The 25,141-nt window shown below is 39.6% G+C and overlaps 1 long non-coding RNA gene across 1 annotated transcript in view; it reads right to left on the bottom strand.

Moving 5' to 3' along the window:
- The window catches only part of LOC126922972 (uncharacterized), a 299,653-nt gene that overhangs the window by 135,762 nt on the left and 138,750 nt on the right, over nt 1-25,141 (bottom strand). The gene's annotated exons all lie outside the window — the stretch shown is intronic.

Raw genomic sequence — 25,141 nt, 5'->3', positions numbered from 1 at the left:
TATCGAATACTTTTGATATCTGGATTTTGCACAAAATTGTAGGAAACATTTGATTTGTTTATATTAGAAAATCAGTCGAATGTAATTTGTATATTTCTGAATGAATTTTGAAGAACTTCTGCACATTGTTTTATATATGTTTAATACATTCTATGTGAAATTGAAATGAATTCAACCGTAGTTTGCACGTGACACTATACTCCACGTATCTCGCTTTATGCTTTATGCTATTTATTATGTGATGTATTTAAACAAACTATTTGCCAATACTCGCGTCATGAAATACATTTACATAGTACGAGATAATATCGATAAGAGACGTAACTCATCTTACGAACAGTATTTGGAATATTAATAACTGAATGTTTCATTATAAAATATGTTCCATGTCGTAGTGTTCCATGAAAAGATCAGAAACTACGTCAGATGCGAAGATTACAGAGGAAGAACACAATAATTGATATTTTTTATATCTTAAAAATTATGTTAAAATTCAATACGTTGTTAATCATCCCCTGTTGCCCCAATTAACTTTATATTTGCTTATGGAGCTAACTATGTGCCTTTTCCTTCTCTTCAAAGTGTTTAAAATATTGCACGTCAAAATACAAGAAAAGGTACTAAAACATTGCTTATATTAATAAGTATATCTTTAACTTCCACGAAACTTCGTGGACTCATTAGCAATTTTTAAGACCGAATTCTTGAACTTAACAATTGTTTTGGTTTTTAATCGCGTTATGTTAAAATCCTCCTGTTTAATCGTAAAACGACATTAATATCAACGAATGAATAAAAACGGACTCATCGTGTTTTCACCTATGATCTTCATGGTTGTAACTCCATTCTTTGTGCTTAAAAAATTCGCGATTCGTGAAATATCGTCTATGCAACTGCAGATGCTTTTGAACGGGATGAACAAATCTTGTTGCATCAACGTGTGCCGGAAACGGATACACATCGGTCGTAATTCGTGGCCGCACAAGTGCAGCGCAATTAATTTTCTCGCTGCAACTGCATCCGCAGTCTTTCCGCGTTTCGGTGGTTGCTCGGCGCAGGCCAACCTTTAATCTCAAAGCGTCGGTGCTGCCTCGTAGAATGAAACGTTCCTTCTTCCTAGAAATATTCCGCGAAACCGCCGAAATCTCCGCCTCGAAGCGGTCAGCCATTCTCCATCAGTGGAACGACCGAAGAATCGTCTCGACGACTGGAATAATTTCGTTTCCCCGTCGTGAAATATTTTTCCATATTTGACATCAGATACAGAAAAAATTGGAAGCGTGAACAAAAGCACGAAGGAACATTGCGATTTCTCTTACATTTGTGGAGGATTTTTTAAAATTAAATTTTATAGATTATTACGATATTGTAGGCTTTCAAATATTCATAATATCATTGGAAATAAATGTGCAGTAAATGAACTTTTAGGATTTTCTTTGTAATATCGTAGGTTCGAAATTCGATAAGAGATCTTTTAGAATTTTATTTTTCAAGATATAAGCTAGCATGATGAAACGTTGAGAATAGTTACATGTATAGTTATTATTGAATATAATTGAGAGAGTTGAAAATTATTGCATAGTAGTTAAAAATTTGTTATCACTTCCTCCATTGTACCTATGTTGAACATCTTATTAATTTTGTTACTATTGTAATGCGAAATTAATGTTACAACTATATCGGTAGAAATGTTCTCTAATTCCATAAATATTCGATAAACCTGGAAATCCTCTAAACCAGAAACTGGCATTCATTTAAATTGATTTCTGTATTTCTAACATGGTATATTTAATTTAATACAACGACGAATAGATCAAAGACTTAAACCGCATTTGCAGCAACAAAAATCCCGTCTTGTTCCTGAAGTAACGCTGAATAAGAAAAAAATCTGGAAAATCGGTTGGAGAGAATGTTGTTCACAGGGATTCCGATCAGACGAGAGGATTAGCATCGGGAATGAGAACCGAGAATCCCTGTCGGTGGGATGTACGGAGGTTTGCGAAGCCTTATTAGCGATTTAGGGTGATTCCAGCCCCTTGTAGTATCGGCTGCAGGAAGGCCAAGCCCCGCTACGCCACGCCGGCGGGAATTAAAAATCGCTAAATTCGGTTACGCAGCCTTCGCTCTGGCTGTTTCGTTTCATCTTCGGTAGCTCCCCTGTGTTTCGGCCCGATCGCTCGGTGAATTTGATCGAATTAAAAGTTACCACTGGAAGGAGAAAGTACGAACGCGACGCCTCCACTGGAATTCGAAGTGTCGAGAACGAGGCGTTTAACGAGTTTCAGGTGTCTTTTGTTAAAGACGATTTGAATTATATTTAGTAGTCATTTAGGGCTAAAAATTTATTCTATCGAACGATTTACAGTTTGATGAAATTTTTGTGTATTTATTTTTTCAATAGGTCACTTTATTTGATTTTTATACGTTGGTAAAACGTGAAAACGAAATAATTAACGATGAAAGAAAATTCTCCTGTATTTTTCATACAAAATGTTCGACTTTTAACGACTAATATTTTACCAATTCCAAAACATGTTATTACAAAGTTAAATATTGAAAGATATTGTAAATATTATAAAGATATACGAGAGAGAAAATTCTCAGCTCTAAAATGATACTTCTACAATGATACACGTATAAAGATAAAAATATTTATTGGAAAGGAAGAAGATTTAGAAAGTTGATATAAAATCACGTTAGTGTCTAATTATTTTTAATCATGATATCTCATACGAGATAGACTACAACGAAACTTTGTCACAGCCCTTTGTTGTTTCTCAGTAATTTATAACGCCCAGCTCTTTTTAATTCTAATTTCGAACGAATGCCTGGCACATAATTGACTTGTACCACTACTTTTCGGCAAAAATACTTCTTATCCAGATTACCACAATCATATTTTTTACTTTAACGAAACCGATTCAATTTTGTCTGTTCTTGTTATTCAATAGCTTCTAACGACAAGCCATGTCTGACATATCACTTACTTATACTACCAGCGATAGCTATAAATTATTTTTTACCAAGATCATCGCAATTCTCTAAAAAGAAAGGATACAACGAAGGAAAGGAAACTAGTAGAAGATTATAGAAATAGCGAGGATTGCTTTAATAACTTTCAACTGCTAATCAATCTTGCAATCGCCTCCCCTCTCCAAGATATCAAAAAGTAATTCCAACCCTTGCTACGTAAATCAGTATATTCAAACAAATTAACGTTTAAAAAATGAGAAATATTTAAAAATTATTAACAAAAGTCACAGTAAAGAGTCGAATAGCTCTTCAATCAATTTCGCGACTCTCAATCCCCAAGTTATTAAAAAATAATTCCAATTCTCCCTAAAATAAACTCGTCCCGTTCTTTCGCCCGGAAAATTCTCTCGTAACAAACGTTCGCACATCGATGGTCGATCCAGGACCGGAAAAAATCCGTGTCGGTGTCGATTCGAGATTATTTTTTGTCGGTGAACCGTCGCGGTCGGTCGGCGGGGCAGGTTTCTAGTTAGTCGAATCGACGCGCGTCCCGTAGGGGATGAAACGATATTATTTGGCTGTCGCGTGACCGCCGCGGGCGCGCCTCCCGCCTCGGCCACGTTAATTCCATGCATTTAAATTGTCATTAGCCGGCTTGCAGCCTGGGACGATAGCGTTTATGCAACCGTGACGCCGCCCTGACCCTTCTTTCAAAATTCTTCAGAAACTTCAACGAAGATTCATCGGATAAGAGATGGACAATTCGTTTGCAGTTTGACTACGACACTTGCTGATGATATTTTCTAAACTTTCGTGACGAATGCTTTGCATGCTTTGATACTATTTCTTACTCTTAATATGGACGAAAGTTTGCAGTTATTATACGTGTGTTCTACAGAATAGTCTAAGAATTTGGAAAGACGTTAACTCAGAATTTTGCTACTTTAGGAGAATATTTTTGGCTACAGTTGAAAGATATTATTATTGATATTTGCAACATCGATTTCGAATTATATAATTGTGATAAAATTAAGTAGCAATTCTTCTTAATTTCCTACAGTGGTGTATTTTATTTGGTAAATCATTTTTGGAAAGACTGTGTGACGAGAGAAACATAAAAGGCGAAAGGTTAGAAATTTTAGAGATTAGGAATCGCGAGCGTTCGGTTTGCAAATTTTTGGAAGCGACAGTAAATAAATTCGCAATTACCATTTTTCCTTTGTCCTGTGCTACGCGGAGGGACGTTTGCAGGTACTGGATTTATGAGATTCTTACAAATATAGAACCATTTCCAAATCTCTTCAATTTTTCTCTTTATTCTAAAATTATCATTAAACGAACCACGGGGCCAAAAAATGTCCAAAAGCGAAGGGCACCTGAAAACATCCATATTTCCTTCAATCTTCTTTCCTATCATTCGTAATAATTCTCCAACTCATTCTTTCTCTCTGAACCGCATTTTTTCTGATCGATCTTTCTCAACCAAATTTCTTTTCGACGCTCCCGACCTTCCACGACCAGAAAGCTCGCAGGAATCGTCGCAAAGGCTCGTATAGAATCGCACGTAGAACCAAAACAGAGGAGACGCGGAGACACTGAACCACGGTCGCGTCACTGTAGTTGGAAATTTCGCGTGGCAGAATTATGGCCCTCCGAGGTGCCGCTCTCTAGAACCTGTCTCCACTCTCTCTCTCACTCTCTCTCTCTCTCTCTCTCTCCCTCTTCCTCTTTCCCGGGTCCACCGTTCCATTACGACAACGAAACAAAAAGAAATGGACACTCGCGTACACACGCTAACAAAGGCGCCGTAGGAAGCTTCGAAAAAAAGAAAGAAAGAAAAAAGAGGAAAAAAGGAAAGAGAGGCAAAATGGGAGAGAAAGAAGGGGAAAGGAGAATCGGAGGATCGGTTTTAAAGAAGAGGAAGAGAGTCGAAGCTCGTAACTTCTTTTCCCAAGCTCGTTTAAAAGTGATAAATGCGCAGCTGGGAATATGACTGAGAAAAATAACACGGAGGAGTGCGTGCTGAAAACGCGGGGGCGGAAAGTGGGTGTGAGAAGGATCGGAGTCGTCGATTGGGGCTCGAGGAATCGAAAAACTAATATCCGCCCCCGGAGGCCGTTTGTTTCGTATTGTTTCGGACGCTCGCCTCCCAGGCGGTTGTCTTCCAGTCGTGATTGAGTGTCGCCATTCTTCATGGGTTTCGCGCTCGAGCTTTCTATTCCTTTTTCTCCGTCGCATCGCGTAACGATGAGACCAGGCAAGGGTAAACATCGGGCAGGGCGCGAGAGGGCTCGGGAAAGAGTGCATCGACGATTCGTTTGGTTTTCGCTCGTCAGATATAGATGGTATAGGGAATGGTAGATGAGTAGAAAATGTACCTTAGATTTTGGAATCTGCAGAGTAGTTCAAACAGATTGAAGTTTAAACGTCTTTTTAGTGATTAGATACAAAGAAGTACAGGATTCTGTGCTCTAGAATGGAGATAAAAGAGTATATTTATTACTCTTTCGCAATGTCTGTCTTTGTAATTCAGGATCCAAATATTATTGACGTCCGAGGAAATATAATCTAGAGTGGCCAGGATTAAATAATTTGAAATGTACGAGGGTGAGCTGGGAAGTTTTGTCTCATAAATAAAATTTATAATAAGTATATGTATTATATTCTTATACTTTACATATATACGCTATATACTATACCTATAATAATTATACATAAATAAAACTTACAAATAAGAATTGAACAGGATCGATACAATACTACGAACTAGCCAATCAGAATATCCAGAACATCTTGAACCACTATTAACCACTCTATCAAAAATTTGCAGACATTCATCTTGCGCGCGATTCAACAAATCTGCAAGTGGCGAAGTTGAGACGTATCCTGATACATGCATCCAGTGCAAACGTTAGATTCGGGGTCGCGTAATTCATTCCGCGGAGGGTAGTGATGAACGACGGTTGTGGGACAGCCGAGAGGACGAGGTTTATCGGTAGAGAGCGGTGGTGGCAAGGGTGAATCAGCCCTTAATAAGCCAAAGTGCACGCGAGTTGCGAGCAAAAGAGAAGCTTCTTCTCTCCTGCTTCTTGGTCATACATGGGGAAAAAGAAGATCGTATGGGAAGCTGCTCGCCTGACAGATTTATGATCGAGGCAGCTATTGTTTCAGAGTTTATCTTTTTGATACCCGAAGGAATTATGGGCCCTTTGGTGAGTTTGTCTTGTGTGGAAGATTTTATTAGGATGATTTATTAGATTAATACTAGAACTAACAATATACTATATTTATTCCCAACTACGATACACTTTGTAGTTAAAAATTATTCCCAAACCGTTCTACATCAAAACTATTGAGATATGTATAATTTTATGTGCTGGACTGGGTTAGATGCGTAGTAGAAATACTTGTATGTGAGTATCAGCGTGTGGAAGTACGTGTGTGCGTGGCATCTCGAAAACAGATGAATATAAACAGTACAGTGGGTTAACAGTCGGACATGGAAGAAAGTGCTGAGACACGTGCAAGTGTGTATCGATCAATATCTTAGAAATAGTCCATCGAATAAATATATAATTATTCTAATATTAATTACAAGTGTAAATTTAGTGTTCCTATACCATTATTTCGGCTATCAAGATCCACAATTCTCAACAAAAACCACTAAAAAAAAAAGCCATCACTAAACCATGAAACACGTTCTATTTAACTTACCTAACTCTGGACTTGTTTATTTCTCGCAGAAACAATTCATCGCTCAGTCAATCGACAAAATACTCCACCCTTGCAACAATTAAAAAGCTCCGCCAGAAATGATCGGGAAGACACTCGAGCGAAAGTTTAACTGATGAGCAAACGTTAGAATCATCGATAGACAGGTGTACACAGGCGATCTGACGAGAATCGAGATAGAAGTTGGCTATTTCTCTGATGAAGCGTTACGCTTAATCCGAGATTAAAAGCAGACCGTGATGCGCAGTAAAGTTTAATGCTAACGTCGGCCAGATCCTGGACTCTGGTAGTCTTGAAATCAAGGGATCAGCCTGTTTGTCGGGGACGGTCACTTATTAATGCGGGCGCAGGGCCAAAGTAATTCCCCGGCCAGGGTGTAGCTTACCGAGGACTTAGCCAATATTTCAATCCTCTCGGTAATACCTATCATATACTAAGAAACCTGTCTGCTGAACCTGCAGGAAGACGCGACCAAACTTCGCTCTCCAAACGGGATCCTTGGTTTTCCAATGTCTTTCGAATCGATCTGTTGGATTTGATATCGGTAAGCTTTATATCATAGCAATTGGAAGCATAAATAAGCGTTTTAGCATCGCGATTAGTAGGATCATTGTGCGAGTATTCATATGCAACGTTTGAAGATACAAAAATGCACAGAGTGCACGTAATATATGGAAAAACGTATAAGAACGTACACGAAGTAGAATATTGCAAATTTTATCTTTCGATTAATTATTCAATTGTAGACAAATCTCTATGTACTCAATTATATAGCTAACGTAAGTTTGGCAGACATTTTCCACCTAAATTCTGTTTTTTTATTTATGCTCATAAAAACAAGAATTTGCATAAATATTCACGGTGATTAGATTATGATAGAAAATACACGACCGCGAAATCCAAAATCATCCCTCTGATTACAATTATTATCTCTCAACGTGCGTAAGCATCGATTGACTTGTCACACCGTCACACCATTAAAGATCTAATCTTCTCTACCTGCCCCACCTCCGCGCCCCCCCCCCCTAAAAAGAAGAACAAGAAAAAGAAAGAAAGAAGGGAAGAGCAAGTTTACCATGAAGGCGATTCCTCGAAGATCTCCCTCGGCTAACATAATCGGCGATAATAGTCGGTCCGCTTCTAAAAACGGGAAAACTTTCCTACGCCATCATCCCCCGTCGGTTTCCAAGACGTCGGCCGGCTTCCCCCCGGGCGGAGAAGTTGGTTTACCACCCCCGGGGGTGGTTAGCGGGTCTAGTTAAGGGGCGTCTTAATTACCCACCGTAATGAACACCTTGTCGTAAAAACTTGCGCCGGTTTAATTATTTCAGAGCAGCCGCCTAGCTGGCTTGCCTTCCTGCCTGACTGCTTGCCCGATCTCCTTCCTCGTTTACCCTCGTTTTCGGTTAAACCCGCCCCCCATAACAGGCTAAACGGAACTGACAACGCCAGTCGAACGTTTCTTTCCCAATTACCAGGGGACGGCTTGCTACAGCCCCCTACTATTTTGCTGATTTTTAGAAAGAGAGAAGTCTAGCGTGGAAATATTCGAATAGGGAGATTATTCTTGGACTGTTAATGTCCTGAGTTTGAATTATTAGTAGATTGAGAGCTAATACGAATAACGAGGATGTAATTACACTTCATTTTGCGTTTAGTAATTTTTTAATGAAAAGAATATATTGAAGATAAACCGCCTTCTCCTACAGTTTGGACCATCTTTGAAAATGTTTGTAGAAAATATTTAGGAGATTGGATTGTCAGTGTCTTAAGTTTTAAGTATTAGCGAAGTGGAAGTTAATTAGTGTTATCTTACTTTTGATTTATAAATTACTTGAAGAAGTGATTACGCTAAAACTTAAAAATTAATATCTTCTTTGGTGTCTTTCTATAAAATTGGGAATGGAATCGAAAGAATGTAGGTGGAATTAATTATGGAACACGTTGTTTGGATAATCAATAAGATAAATAAATTTATATTCATGTTAAATGAAAAGCTAGAGTTTCTTAATAATAAAAGGTTAACAATTTCCTTTAATTTCCGTTATTAATTCTCAATTTTTCTTATGCAAAGGTTCGCTTGCCAAGTTTTCCACTAATTGGTATTTCGATAATGAATCGTTCTCGTAATCGATGTTCTGATAATCAAGATCCTGCTCCGCCTAACCCTTAACCCACGCAAATTTAGAGCGTCTTGCTCTGGACGCCAAGATTTTATTTTAAAGAAAACATGGAATTTCATAAAATGTATATATTATTATATAAATATATATAATTACGAGATATCTCGTAGTTGGCAGTGAATGTGTTAACCATTCTGATCACATCTTCTACGTGTTCCACTTTTTCCACTTCCAATTCTATCTCCCTCCAACATAAAAGAGAAAAGGAAAGAAACTCATAATACTTCCCCTAGAAATTTCTGTTATCCACAAGAAAAAGAACTATAAGAGAAGAACAAGAAGAAAAAATCAGTGGAACCAACGGGAATCGAGCGGCAAGCTAACGTTTCGAATCTCCTGCACCTTGTTTCCTGCTTACGTGAAAGTCATCGAGCTCTGGTGCAGGCGAGGAGAACGCAATAAAGGCGCGTGCCCATCTACGACGCGGCGTCGAATCCAATTACACCCCCGCTGGATGGCAATACTTTTTAAGGGTGCGTCTGCAACGGGAGAACACGAAAAGGGCCCCGGGTACAGCCAGCTATTGCGGCGCACGGTTTGTCGTCTCTCGCTTCTATAAATTCGCGGGAATTAAACGAAAGAATGCGGTCTGCCTCGACGTACGAGCACACCCCCGTCCCACCGACGTTTAAACCCCCAACCCCTTAACCCTATCCTATCTTTCTCTATCTCGTTCACCGTTTCACGGTTACATTTTTCTCCCCCTTTCACCGCCCCTTTCCGCTTCGCGAAACCAAGCGGCTCATTTTTGGGGGCTCGTTGGATTTTTAATTAAGGCCGCGGCGGTGACTCCCACGCCAAGAATGCACGGTATCGTGCGAGGTATTTTTGGCCGAAAAACCACCCCCCTTCCCTATTCCTACCTCCCTTTTCTCTGGTACGTCCGTGTTCGTTGGTCGAGGAGGAGAGAAGCCGTTAGGCCAACGTTATTTAATAACCACCCGTTCGATCGTTTCCGTAAGAGTCTTCTTTGCTTTCTTTTAACTGTTACCGGGGGAGAATGATGGCTTCTGATGGTCAAATGGGGTGTCGAATGGTTTGGCAAGTTATTTCGAGAGGTTTCGTAAGAGTGGTTGTAGAGATTGGGGAATATCAGAATTGTCGGGGGATGTGGTTGAGAATAAAACGTTGAGACGATGTTGACTGTCAGTGGCCGACAACGCGTATTTTCAAATGATTAACTTCAAATTTAATCACTAATAAATCTAGATTGACATACTTCTACGAATTCCGACACAAATGAATATACCTTACACGTTCTTCATCCTTCGAAGGATCGAACGAAATCGATTCACAGTACACGTTAATATTGCACAATTTATAATTTATAATTGCCAATGTACAGTGGCTACGTTATTGTATTCATCATGGCATTTACATATTAATTGATTAGATCCAAGCATATTTATTAAGTACTTCTATAGGATTATAAAAATTGGAATAGCACAAAAACTTGAAATATAAAACCTGATGAAAAATGTTTCATTGGAAGATAAAGGTACGGACAGATACTTTTCATATCCATTGCATAAACACCTTCGTCGAAAGCAATCTAATCTATCCTCGAACAAAACGAAGTTTCGAGAAGAAACATTTGAATTTGGATAAAACGAAGCCTGAGTGGGCCAGAGAAAGATAAAGGAAAAATGACAGATTAAGTACAATAGATAAAGAGAAATATACATGGCATAAAAGATTCTCGTTGGTGGCGTTGACTCGTAGAAAGACACGTGATTCTTAGAGTTCCAAGAAGCCTCTTGCGCGACCCAACCCCTACAGGAAACGCGGCCAAGAAGAATGCAAATTCCGACGACGGTAAACCTCGCAGGTCAGGAAGTAACGCGACGAATAAATCATCCAGGACACTCTAGCATCCCTAAGAGGGAACCAGGTCCTCCGACACCCCCGTGTTTATGTGCCAGAATCGACATATTTCAGATGCGACTTTAAATATTAAAGCGCAGGGGCCGCGAATATGCTTCTGCTCCTACTCCCGTCTTCTTCTTATATACGTTGGGATTCTTCTGGGGAAAGAGTCGCGCAATTTCTCCGAAATTATCCTTCGTGTTTCGTCTACGACGAGCCGCTGCTCTGTCAACTGTGTAAAATGTAAGGAAACATCCGAGTAATCTTTACTTTTCGAAATAAGGATTTTAAAAATAATTCTTAGGGAAAATCTCTCTTTTAAATAGAGCGTGTGAAAGTTGTAGCGAAAGAAGGGAAAAAGTTGATAGAAAAATAGCTTGTGCAATGTATGAAACGGTGATCCTGATGATGCAGAAATGATTGCACAATTTACAATAATTGCAGAGATACTAGAGAAAGGCAATAACGAGGAAACAACGAAGCATGAAATACACGTGGAAGACAGAAAATTAGAATACGCTAACCCCAATATCACCCTTGGCTGTTAACCTCTTGATAAGTTAAAAACCAAAAGACTTAAACATTCTCAAACTAATCAAATTCCCAAGGAAACATCAATCTGCCAATTTCGTTATTAACCCCTTAATAAAATAAAAGCCAAAAGTTTCTCGCATCTCCCTTTGGGCAATCAAATTCCCAAAGAAACATCAATCTAGTGATTTCGAGATTGTCCAAAATTCATCACGGAATCTATCAGAACCTCTTCTTCGGTTAATTAATCTCTGTTCTCGTCGCGTAACCTGGATCGATCCGGAAACGCAGCGAACGAAGCCGCCACTCTCTCGTTCTCTAATAAAGACAGAACAAGGAACTACCGAAACTTCTCCTCCGACGAATACACGCACCAATATACGCACGCACACGTTCAGCGTTCTCTGTGTCTCTAATTAGAAAAGCTAGGGTTCGAGAGCAACGTCAAACAAAAGCTGGAAATTTCTCGGCAGGAGAAAAAATAGAGAAGGAATATAGCTTCTTGGAGAATTAGGCCGTAAATCCACTCGGTAATGTACACACATGAGAGCGAGGGGTGGCTGAGAGCCACCCTCGCCGCGGCATCGACCCTCTTAAACGCGAATTTGATATTCGTAAATCTGCCGGCCGGTTTCCATAAATCAAAACCACCCTCTCGCTGCGCGGCTATGGACTATGGATGAAAGCAAGGCCGTGAAACGGCGGAGAGAGGACGAACGAGGGGGTGCAGTCAACCCCCGGTTGAGCGGCAGACTCGAGAACATCCGGTCGACATCTTCTTTCTTAAAAATTGATTCCACGCTGCCGCTTTGATCCTCTTTGGGACACGCAGCCACTTCGTGCCGCGCACGAGTGTTTCTCACCCTCTGCTAGAGAGAATATAGCTGTCGTTGTTGCTGTTGTTTGCATGTCGATCAGTTTACCGTGGTTAGATTGCTTCGATTTAAAGAAATGGCCAGTTTGCAGGAATTTGAACGTCGGTGGTGGAAGTTATTTCATTCGGATATTTAAGATTGATTTCTGTGCAAAACATCTAGTTAGAAATCAATCCTTGAGGTAGAATATAATTGTCATTGTTGCTCATGTATGGACGTCGATAAGTTTATTGTGGTTTGATTGCTTCGTTTTATAGAAATTGAAGGAATTTGGATACCGATGGTAGAAGTTAATTTATATCTATATTCGAGATCAACGTCCGAGTAAAAGATAAATAGAATTGGCATTAGAGCGACTGAATTATTGGCTATGTAAATTACACATCTAACGTATATTGAAACTAATGCAAGGATTTAGATGAATAAATTTATGAAGTAGTATTTTATTTTTACTGCATATTTAAGATCAACTTGACAGAAATATGAAGAAAAAGATATTTGAATATTTCTAGTATTGTCTTTTTATTTCAAATAAATCTTGATTTCTTATTATTGTTGTATATTTAAAAAAATTATATAATGAAGATATGCTTGAAAGAAGCTGCATGGTTTTTTATATCAGCCAAATTTTTATCTCTCGATTTCATTTTATATCAAACAAATTTCGAAACTTCTCGTACGAAAATACAACGATTCCGTGAGAGTAATCGCACCCATAAGAGTAACAAATTCGCAGGAAACATAATCAACATACACACGTCCCGTCGCTTTGGGGGTGGAGATACCCGTATTTCTCCGGGCAGACCGTCCAAGATAATTTTCGCTCTCCTCAGATGTTCACTTCAATCTTTCGGCGAATATTTGAAGAGGCCAGATCAAAGCTTGTCTGGTCAATTTCATCAACATTTGAATACGACCTCTTTCCGCTTCCTCTTGCTTCCTCTTGCATTCGCGTTTCTTCCTTTCTATCTTTTGCTCCCTGGTAAGGGAGGCAACGAAACAAGCCCCAGCCCTTTGCGTCTCTTTGCACGGGCTGCGAAAAGAGCCGAGAAACGAGGAACGAGAGAAAACGAGCCCAGCCAAGGCCAACAGACAGGCGAAAGAAGAGCAACATATATATATTTCTCTATCTATCTATATCTATATATATATATATATATATATACATATATATGTAGAAGAAGGATGAGAAGTTTTGAAAAGTGTTGAGTAAAATGAGAAGCGTTAGACGAACGCGCCTCGATAACGTGGAATTCGAACGTTCCCGAAAGACATCACCCGACTGATGCAATGCTCTTTTCGCCAGGCTTTCGCGGACTTTCAAACGGAGGATTCTCGTTGAACGAATTCTATTTTACGTATTGACGATCCTCTTCGCCCCGATTTTAGCAAGAGGAACGTCTTTCGTTTCGTTTCTTAGCCTTCTCCGATACGATTAGCGAATTGATTCGACACTATGGATTATTAATTTTTTATTGGTAAGTTGTTTTTCTTCTTTCTTTGGAAATTTATTTGTTTGGGGTGTACGATTTGTCGCGTGAAGAACATAGCGTTGATATAACAGATTAATAGAATTAAAGAAGATACATGGAATTTTGTATATTCGTTTTGCAATGTATATTTAAAGCACACTTCCAATTCTTACAGAGGTAAGATTTTAAAAATAGGCAATTTTTGGAAATGTAAAAATATGGAGTGTAAGCTTCGTTGATTAATGTAACGTTGGTACGATAAATCAGTAGAACTGAGATGCATGTATTTTACATAGTTCTTTTAAAATGGGACGAAAATTTTTTTATTATACCATTACCGAATATTTCATGATTTTTCTGCGTCTACTGAACAATTAAAAAAAGACCTGAAATAGTGCAAACGCACGAAGATTAGGGTTACAGGATAGTCGTGGATGTAAATTACAACGCGTCTCGAAATACCTCCGAGATGAGCGGAAGAAAGAGGGTTAGCTAGGCGCGGCGCGATCAAAGCGTAATTTTAATTAGGCAGATTATACGGAAAGATAAAAATTATTAAAATTATTGCCTTAATGAAAGGGAACCTTCGGCTGGTTTACGGAGGGACGCGTAATTAAACGTCGGGGGTAGCTTCCCCCCTGGGCGAGGGTTGCTTTCGCTGCCAGCAGCACCACCAGCCGACTAATATAGCACGACCGCCGGTTAAAAAGCTTCGATATTTATGCGCGAACTACTGTTTTGATTCCTCTATTCATTCGATTGATCTTTTCCCATGCTCATTTGTTCATACGAATAATGATTTCATTATGTGAGGATTACGTAAAGATGACTTCCGCATACCGCTCTTTTACGAATAAAAATTCTAAATCATGAAAATATTGTTATATATTTGGAATTTATCAATACTAATTACGAGATCAAATATAAAAACATATTCATATAACGTGTCAAATTATAATGTGAATTTATACGGTACGTAATACAAACAGTTATTCCTAGAATGTTACAGATGAATTTTGTGCATTGTACGTTGACTAATAAAAGTTCTAGACCGTGAATATAATCTCGTATTTTTGTAATTAATTATTCCAATTGTTCTAATTAATTATGTACCGAGGCGACGGTAATTATTAAACACGCAAAAGTTCAATTTTTCAAGTCAGGGTAAATGGAATGAATTCTAACATTAAAAAGCATAAAACACGTAAGACCATTTCCTATCCCATTCTATATCTCGCAATCCCTCTAACATCCTTCACAGATTCTCAACACTTATTCACGAAGGCTATTAATACGTTGGCTACGGTGGACATCAGTGACCCACATATTACTAACCTTTTAAAATAATTAGAATGACACAAATTTCACGAACCAAAAATGAAAAAGAAATGTCAAAGAAAAATATATTTTTGTAAAATTAACACTAACCATACCAGGCTCGGTCAGATGACCAACTTCGAAATTTAATTCAAAATTGTCCATTCATTGTTATTTCTTTCCATCTAACCTTATATAAATCCTTCCATTGTCTGATTAATCGATCTCTCAATTTTTGCTAATATAAGAATTTACATAAAGTTATATGTACAATGGATGTACAATTTTAAATTAAATTTTCAAACCGGCCATTTGATCGGGTCTGGCAAACTTAGCGTTAAATATTTCGGTGCAGCAAACTATATTTCAATCCATTACGATTCCCAGAGGAAAACGTATAAAATTCGTGCCTGCCAGCCACCATACCAACAAACAACATCTTGTCCCGTTCAAGTAACACCCTGATCAAAGTTCTACAGGGATACGAATCAACGTGAAGCGAATTGACATCTTCGTCGACTTCTTGGTCTCGGATACCGCGGTCGAGGGGAGCCAATGGAAGGTCGATAAGAGAGCCGCCCTCTGCTGATGGCAGATCAGCCCTCAAACCGCAAGGTGCCACCACACCCCCAAAAACCAGCCCCGGCACCCCCGCGGCCAATGATCGGGCCTAGCCACCCCCAGGACCACAAACCAACCGCAAGACGATGCGCAGAACCGCCTCGTTCACGCACGTACCGCGCATTCCAACCGCAAAACAAAATGGTGCCTCGAAGGGTGTTAAGATTTTCCAGACGCGACCAACCTCGGCGAACCGAGATCCCATCCTTGGTTCTCCTTTGGGGATGAGAGTTTCACCTGGGAATGTCGTGAAACCGTGCGAGTAGTTCCAGGAATTCTCCTCCAGGAATAGGGTGTTGAGAGTCTCGGATGAAGGGGTAGCACCGTGCTGCGAGATAGCAAAGAAAAAGAAAGCTTGCTCGCCCGATAGAAACGTAGAAGTTTGAAAAGTTACTGGATGATGGTCGAGGATCGTCGATGTTAAGGACGAAGTCTGGGGAAGGTCGTAGATATTGCGATATTGTGAAGGGATTAAGCAGATTTTTGGGAGGATAATGCAAATGGCATTTTTTTAAAATGTCATTTAAGGTATGTAAGAGGTAAAAGTAGGGATTAGGGGTGGTTTTGTAAAAATGAAAGTTTGGCGAAGATAGATATTTGGCGATAGATTATCTGCAGAACAAATTTGCTTTAGCAAAGTTCTTACGTTGATTAAAAATGTATTAGCGGACGTGTGATATCTACATGCGAGAGGTAAGTAGAAAAGGTAAATACGTAGTCGGACAAAGAGGTTCCTTAGAGGGTTCTGTTAACTCTTCTGTATCTTGAATTTTCTAAAGTTTCCAATATTCACGATAATTCACGTTAAGTTTATAAAATTTGACAGAGCTCGTTCGTAAAATTAAAAGCTCCAAAATTAGGCAATTTAAACTCAATTTATTACAACCTAACGTTATCACTAATACAAAAAATACACCGTAACACCAAACTCGTACAGACTTGCAACGCCAAATCCACCTTTTATCAACCAGAAAACCAGAAAATTCCCATGCATAAAAAAACCAAAATCTGGAAGATGTATGCAGAAAGATTGTAAAATACAAAACGAAATTAAAACCCAAACTTTCTCTGATAATATAGAATGCAACCAAAAATCGCCCGAAGGAGCGATTCGTTTCAATCCAACGAAATCGATATAACTAACGAAAAAAATTAAAAACAAGCAGCCGAAAAATATCCTCTAACCCAAAACGACCCCGAAGCCATCCGTCTACATCTGCAACCTAAAATCCCACCTTTATCACCCAGCAGACTATAAAATTCCCGGTTACATACAACAGTAGTACCGGTGAGACACGTCGAAAGTGGTACGGAAGGGATAGAAAGAGGAAACGAGGAGAGCGAGGAGGCGTCGTCGGTTCTCGGATCGACTAGAATTTTTCTGGGTGAGTTCTCATGAGTCTTGGCACCTCGAAGAGGTGGGTGAGCAAGAGAGAGAAAGAGAGAGAGAGAGAGAGAGAGTGAGAGAGAGAGAGAGGTGGTGGGTAGCAAGGCTGGGGTTCTGAGGTACCCCAGCGTGGCCGTTGCGGCAGCGGCTGGGGGATCCCGCGCACCCGCGGTGAGAGAACAGCCGAAAGGGGTGGCGGATGGGCTGGATGGCGAACCATGGGGGATGAGGGCCTCCAAGGAACCGGTGGGAGGAGGGATTTTGAAAGAGGGTCGCTGTGCTCTCGTCGACGGCTCCGAGAGAGCGAGCTGGAGACGACGAAGCCTCGCACGGCGGAGAAGAGCGGAGAGAGCATCGTGGAGGAGCTAGGGGCGCTAGGGGTGAACGGGGGTGGGTGAAAGTGAGGAGAAACCAGGCGGCGGATCAAGCAGCGGGGTGGGTTGCCTAGCTACCGGCGAGACCCGGCCAAGATACTCGCCGAGATCTCTCTCTGTACTGTTTTAGGTCCGTTCCGCCGCGTATTCCGTCCGTTGTCGTCTCTCTCTCTCTCTCTCTCTCTCTTTCTCTTTCTCTGTCTCTCCCTAACCCGTGTTCTTCGTCAACTTTCACTCGGCCACGATGGCGGAACCGACCGAATATTCGATATCTATTCTGTTTCTTTTATTTTATTTGGCTTCGATGTCGTTCTTTTTTCTTTAGAACGAAGGAGGGGATGTTTGTGACTGGTGGAGACTGCACGGTGGCGATGGAGGAATTAATAGGATTTGTAAGGGTTAATGCATGGGAAGGGTAAAGAGGCGACTGAACATTGGATGACGTTTAAGGGAAAATATCGCGTCTATCGTTCGTTATTACGTACAGAGGATTTTAAAGTATATTTGTGCGATGTAAGATAATAATTTTGAAGTATATTTGTGAGATTTAAGATAACAAGTCCTTACGTATTTCTATCGTCTTTCCGAAACAATTAATGAACTTCGTAAAGCTTAATGGATGAAAAGGGTAAAGAGCTGATTGAACATTGTGGATGTCGTTTAAGAGAAAATGCAGCGTCCATCGTTTGTCATTAGGGAAGTAAGATTTTTGAAGCCGTTTGTAACACGAAGAATTTCAAATTTTATTCGCCGGATTTAAAATGTCGAATTTTTTGTTAGATATATCTGTAACCCTTCCAAAAAAATTAAATTACAGGCTTCCGTAGAATTTTTTAGAATATTTCGGCTCATAGAACTTCGTTTATTTGACATGATAAGTCCCAGATATGTGATCATACTTGCGAAAAATGTAATGCGATTTGTAAGGGTTAGTACATGAGGTAACGACAGGTCCAAGCTGACGAGGGAAATTAATTTCTTTGCAGAGGAAGCAGGAAGTCTTTATACGGGCAAGAAGTCGCCGGTGTATTTGCATAGGCAATGGGAGATAAAAAATTGAACATCAATTCGAGAAGAGGGCGAAGAAATCACGACGGATGGGAGGAAAATAATTGGGAGCACTTTTGAAGCCGGTCAGGAGGGGAGCTCTTGAGTGTCTGGCCCTTCGCGAGATCTCGGGTACTTTACCTGCTCGTTTCGAATGCAAATTTCACGGGAAAATGCTGCTCTTATATTTCTTAACAACGGATCTTTCTTCCCTCGCACAATACTCCGATATCGATACATGCTAGCTTATAATTAGAATTATAGAAATAGCTCAGAATTTATCTTCAACTTCATCAAAACTAAATATTGTAACCAGTTAATTATTTTCAGAGAGAAAGTTAATAAATATTGAAAATTTGTGCTACACATTTAAGAAGCTGGATGAAGCCCTTCGATGACGTCATTATTTTTATCGTTTTTTTTTCAATTTTTTTATAAAGATTTATTACTGAAAAAAATAAAAGAGTTCAATTAAGAGAAATACTTTCTTGGTTCTTTTTCAAAACGCGATACCAGTGTCGCCCTCAAGCGAGTAAGATCGTAAAGACATTTAAGAAGACTCACCCTCTTTCTTCTGGCCACCCTTAAGAAAGTAGTCTCCACCCTCGTGGTAAGGCAGCTCGCGAAGGAGTCGGTAAAGAACAGCTTTGAACGACGCAAGAAGCACCTGAAAACGAATTTCTCTCGTTAGTAAAAACGTCTTTACACTTTCGTTTCAATTTTTCTACTAACACTACAAAAACTCTTTATTTAGTTTTAAGAAATACGAAACGGAACAATAAACATCTTAAAAGTGCGTTTTATCCATCACGGTATTAATTAAAAAGTGATCAATGGAAAAAAGAGGCAAGGATAACTAGAAATTCTCGGAACAATATCCAAAGGAAGATGTAAAAATTCTATATTTCAAATGGATTAGGACGAACCAAAGAAACTCGAAAGAATTGAAGAGCGCGAGTCGGTAAGAAAGGAAAAGAATAAGGCGACTTTCTTAAAGAAGTGGCGCCTCCTTTTAAGAAACCTGTAGTACCCTGTCGCACCACTAAGAAGGATGGCGCGCTGTCCGAAGAAAACTCTTTTTCCTTTCTCACTAACCACCCTTTAACTCGCAAAAAATTTCTATCAAAAAAAAAAAAAAAAAAAAGAAGAAAAACACCAACCCAAAAAAGAAGAAATAGAACCGAACCAACATACTATAACATATAACGCTACGATAATCCAATACGTATCTATTCTGAAAATAAAATTACAGCGATTTAAAATACAACGTTGAGGCAAGCATTTTCCCTCAGGAGCAGCTCCCATTTTTTTGTTCTCGGTTCACCCTCTTTCACAGGCAACTGGCAGGGGATAGAGGGGGTGGGCCGACAGTACGAAGAACAAAAGATGAGTTCACGGTCGGTTAATTTAATCTAAGCAAACATCATATAGATGGTACGTGAATGTGTTTCGCAGGCAGCGAGCGAAGGAGGGTGGAACTCGCCGGAGGAAGACAGAGGGTGAACAGGGGGCGGACGAAGCCAGACTCTCTGAATCTAGATACATACGTAAGTACAAGAGTATTCAAGACGGCGCTGAGGAACGATGTTTAGCATGTAGATGAAGATCTCGGTAATCAAGGGTTGCAGCCCCGCGGGCGCACTTCGTCAAGTCTTACTTATTTCTGGCCGATTCGCGATCCGTCAGCTCGTCCCACCCCCTTCTGCCAACTCTTTGAGATATGTACGCGTTCGTGAGATTAAGTTTTCGAGCCACGTTCTACTAAAATTGATTATGTATAGCGAAGAGTGCACAATTTGGGGGATGTTTAACATTCGATCTACGAAACCAGTCAAAACGACTACTCTCAGGCTTTTTATTTTTGCAGTTATCACAAACGTGCAGGTGATTTTTACGATGATATCATGGTGCTTACTTCCATTGTGACGGGAATATCATTACATATATTCAGAAACATTCATCGTATTGCTTTGCTTCCAATGATATGTATATAGGTTGTATAATAAAAAAAATCGTTGCTCTTGTGCTTCTGCCAATCCTTTGAAATAGATACGTGTTCGTGAAGAATATTTTTAGGGGACTGTTTCGATAAAATTGAAAATGTTTAATCGTTAATTTAAACGACTGTGTTATAAGGAAAGCTTTGAAGTTTGAATTCAATGATTTTATCGAGGCATTATTATTAATGAAAAGAAATTTTCCAACAAAATTTCCGATTATTTTTATTTTCTATTTGTTCAAATAAGAAGCATGTTAGAAATCTAATATCAGATAAATAAGTATTTCCACGGTTTATACTTTTAAAACGTTATTCATTTCGGACGACTTACTTTCCATCGAAAAAAGAGCATGATCATCCTCTGTGTGTAAATGTAAATTTAAAAAAACTTACGTCCAACAACGTGATATCATCGTTTTGCTATACTCCTCGATCTACGAAATCAATCCATTGCTTCTGAGCTGTTCGTTTGTCTAATACAAAACCTGTCGAATCAAATTCTCACCAGACGCACAAAACTAGAAATAATAAAAACAAAAGGAAATGTAGTAAAAGGGGCTGGTAGAAAATTCAAAGCGGTCCATTATCGAGTTACCGTTACTTGACCTCGCGATTTATCCAACGAGGAATAGAAGCAGAAAGAGGGAACGAGCGGTGGTGGTAACGAAGCCGGGACACCCCTTCTCGCGAATATCTCGGACCAAAGCCGTATCTCGTTCGAAATGATCGGGTCTCGTTGTCCGAAAATTCACCCCGTAATCGACGGACAAAAAGTAATTTCCCATCGAGACCGGGACAAAGGGTGATTTTGCATGGGGGGTTTCGGCTGGCGATAGCCACGGGGGTGGCAGTGACCGGTGCGTGTAACGACCACCCCCTTCCTCTGCAACCACCCCCAACCCCTTCGTTTCCCGCTTGCCAAGCCGAACGAACGCTTACGGTGAACGCCACGTGCACTCTATGCGTAGGAAAGGTGAGACAGAGAGGAACATGGACGAAAGGAGGATAAGAGTAATGCTTGCACTATGTACGAGTACACTGCGTTCGATCCACATTGTATGTGGGGCTCTGGGGCATTTTTCGTTCGTGTTTTTTCCCCTTCTGCGGTGGATATTATAGATGGTTGCTGATTGGAAGCTGTTTCGTGATGTGATGGAAAAATTTTGAGGAGGAGATTGTAATTTCTGAACAACTTTTCACATTATCATATATGATCCATGCAAGATATTGACCCCACGAGCGAGAGGTTAATTAAATGGTTCTAGCGGAGGGGAGGATTTATTAGAATCTGTTGGTTTTTAGAAGAGTGATATGGAATTTTGTGGAAAAAATTATAATTTCCGAACAAGTATTTCCTGTTATACACGATTCATACAGGACGCTGTTAATGAATTTTGGCGGGGAGAGATGAAGGTTTACCAAAAGTTGCATTTTATGAAGTTGGATAGAGATATTCTTATAAATCTCTAGAAATTCATATATACGTAGAACTTCGGGGAAATAATACTTCTAAATAACGTTGAGAGTCTTCATGGATATTTATCTTGCAACACTTTAACGAACGAAAAGCGAATTAAACGAGCGTTTCATATTATCATGCACGATCCATACAAGATACTGATCCCAACGTCAAGGTATTAATAAACGATCGACAGCAAAAAGGGAATCCTCCAGTCGAGGATTTACAGTCTCCTTCCTCGACAAGAAAACAAAATCTCACATCCCAATATCGAGAACAGGAAACAGCCCTTCTCCAACCCCCTTTCGAAACAATAACCCCATCCAAAGATATACGTTGCTCCGATCGAACGTTTCTTTGTTCCATATATCGATTTACGACACCACGCGCGTTCTCCAAGAAGACAGAGAGGGTCCAAGAAAAATCACGGGTCACGGTGCGATGACACGCGTGAATTTACCGGGAATTGGTAATGCGGCTCGGCTGCAGCGCGATAAATCGGCATGGCCAACTGGTCGAGCCAACGAGCCGTGTCTCTCGCGCGACCAATCCTCTCTCTCTGTTTCTCTTTTTGCAAATGAAAGAGAAAGATAGGAGGATAGTGTAGAGTACAGAACAGTGGTTCTTAACACGTTGACTGCCACGCGAATTTTCCATATTTTTTGTCGTGAGAGCCGCAATAAATTGAAATACGCTACGCCAGAACATTGAATTTTTGCAAAATATTATATCGTATATGCGCACCTTTTCCTGACAATGTTATCTATATCATTCAGATTTGCGAAAATTTGTTAACAAATTGAAAATTTGTCAATTAACGTAACATCTATCCTATTTCGATCAATCTAAAAAATTTAGTAACGTGTGTCATCGATGACTGCCGTGGCGGTCAATGCGTTAATTTTTTCGTAGTCGCGGAACAGTTAAAAATTATAAGGAAAATTTTAACTGCGCCAAAACCATCCAAGTCGTAAATAGACCGCAGATGCCTATGCAATTTTATATTTTTATGAACGAGACTAAAGAGATAGAAGTTCGACAGAAATTTCTTTCATCCGCTAAATATCATAATAAATACTCCGCGCTGTATATTTTACGCATTTTTATTATATACACGTACTGCGTACATTTAGATCTCTGCAACTCGCAATTTCCCGAAAATGCATAAACACTCGCGTAGTTGTAAAAACTAACGATACGAATATGCATAAACGTACTTGTTAAAACGTATAGATTATAAATTACGTAAAAGCGAAGAGAGGAAGTAAAAAAGGATATTATGTTCGTAGAGACTGTAAACTAGAACGATTCTTTTAGAGGAATACTTCGTTTCGCGGTACACTTGTAACAAGTTTCTAAGGGACGCTATGTATTCTATGCAACACCGGTTAAGAACCACTGCAGCACTGGTATAGCAAGAAGAATGGATAGCGAGAGGGAAAAAGAGAGGAGAAGAGAAGGATGAAAAACGAGAGGATGAAGAGGGCTGTTGTAGACTATCCTCGACGTTCACCACACGCTATTCTTCATACTCCATTATCCGTGGTCCGCTCTACGCTGCTCCATTATGCCGGCACCGCGTATAAACGACGAGTTGTGCGACGACCAGCCACCCTACTGTCTGTCCAGGGGCTACCTTCGCGAAACACCGATAAACACCGCTCTTCTGTGGCTGGTTTGCGCGCGACACGCGGCAAAATCGCGCCCTTTTTAGCGGAATAAATTAGAGAGCGTTTCAAGGGGCGGGTAGGAGATGGGAAGATGACGGGAAAGGCGCGAAAGGTACTTTACTTGCTACTAACCTTTCGTATACTACTTTCAAACTTTCCACTGGTTAATTTTCGATGGTATACTTTTACATAGTGTAATAGCATCGTATAATGAGTTACTAGGTTTCATAGTAATGGATTATTAGGTTAATTATTATCAACACTGTGAAAGGTGTATTACAGTGTGAAGATGAGAAGATAGAGGGATGATATGGGCGTTAGAGGAGGTGATACCCTGATCGCTTCGAATAACTCTATTTCTGATACTTCCACTGTCTCCACTGGTTAGTTTTTGGCAGAAAAGTTTGCTTTTATGCAGGAATCACGTCGTTACGCCGCTTTATATTGTTATGTGCATAACAATGTAAATGTGCATAATGTTGTTATTTAACAGCATGATACTTTATCTAACGTAATATATGCATCGTGTATTCGAGTATACGAAGTATCAGCGTGAGCTACTCTTGTTTCACAAACGCATCAGTTTTAATTATTCGTACATCATTTCATATTTACAATTTAATTAGATTTTTATTTGAATAGTTAGCACTTTAGAAATTGTACTATGAGACCATCGAAGTAGTCGATCTATTGCATTTTCACGGTAATTAATTTGCCATTCTTTTATATATTCTACACATAAAGAAATTTAATAATACCTTCCGAAATAAAACGTACAAATAAATATACGCCGAGCAATGAGACAGATCTGAGCAAATTTCAAAGGGTTAAAAGGAGGAGAAACTTTTTAAAGGTTAAGACTGTGAAAAATAATGAAAGGTAGGATACGAAGAATTAAATAAAATCCCCTGTTCCAAATTTTCTCTGAAAAATCAGTCAACTGAGAGAGATGGTTTATAATCCGCGAACGAGTTAATTACAGGGATCGTTGATGCGAGGCAACCGAACCTCTGAAATACTAAATTCAAAACGCGTGTTCGTTAGCAGAGAGCCGCTCGGAGGCAGAAGGCAAAACCAACGGAGAATCTTCCTCCCGGGGACTACGTTTAATTAAATCTTTTGCCAATTTACATACACGCACAGCATCGTCCTGGTGGAGGATCCTTTGGAACTGTCGGCTTTAGGGAAGCTTTGTAGAGATTCGTATCGTTACCTGCGCCACCCTTTACCTGACAGAACCACCATTACGAGCACCGATCTTATGTACTTTTTACTGTACCAACATCGTTGACCCTTGTTGCTCTGGCCACCATGGATCCCAGCTAAGCTTGTTTCATAATAATGGACAACAAAATTAGAAAGAGAAGGAAACTTTCTGATGTGATCCTTTGATAGATGAATTTTTTAATTACTTCTTCTCTCTATCATTGATTTATGTTAATAATAAAAGAGGATTGGGAATTGAAGAGAATATATTAAACGTAGAAAGTAATTCGATGATACTTCTTAATTTTTTATTTTTAATTGGAAAGCTAAGAGACGTTTATGATGTATTTTAGAAATGGTAAAACCGGTACTCTGAGATTCCAAGCTAATAAGAAAATGTTTAAATCTAGAATGGAACCTAATTAATTT

Source organism: Bombus affinis, chromosome 13 (genome assembly GCF_024516045.1).
Source record: "Bombus affinis isolate iyBomAffi1 chromosome 13, iyBomAffi1.2, whole genome shotgun sequence".
Taxonomy (NCBI): domain Eukaryota; kingdom Metazoa; phylum Arthropoda; class Insecta; order Hymenoptera; family Apidae; genus Bombus; species Bombus affinis.
The sequence above is the reverse complement of the archived record's forward strand: the minus strand, read 5'-3'. Positions and strand labels throughout refer to the sequence as shown.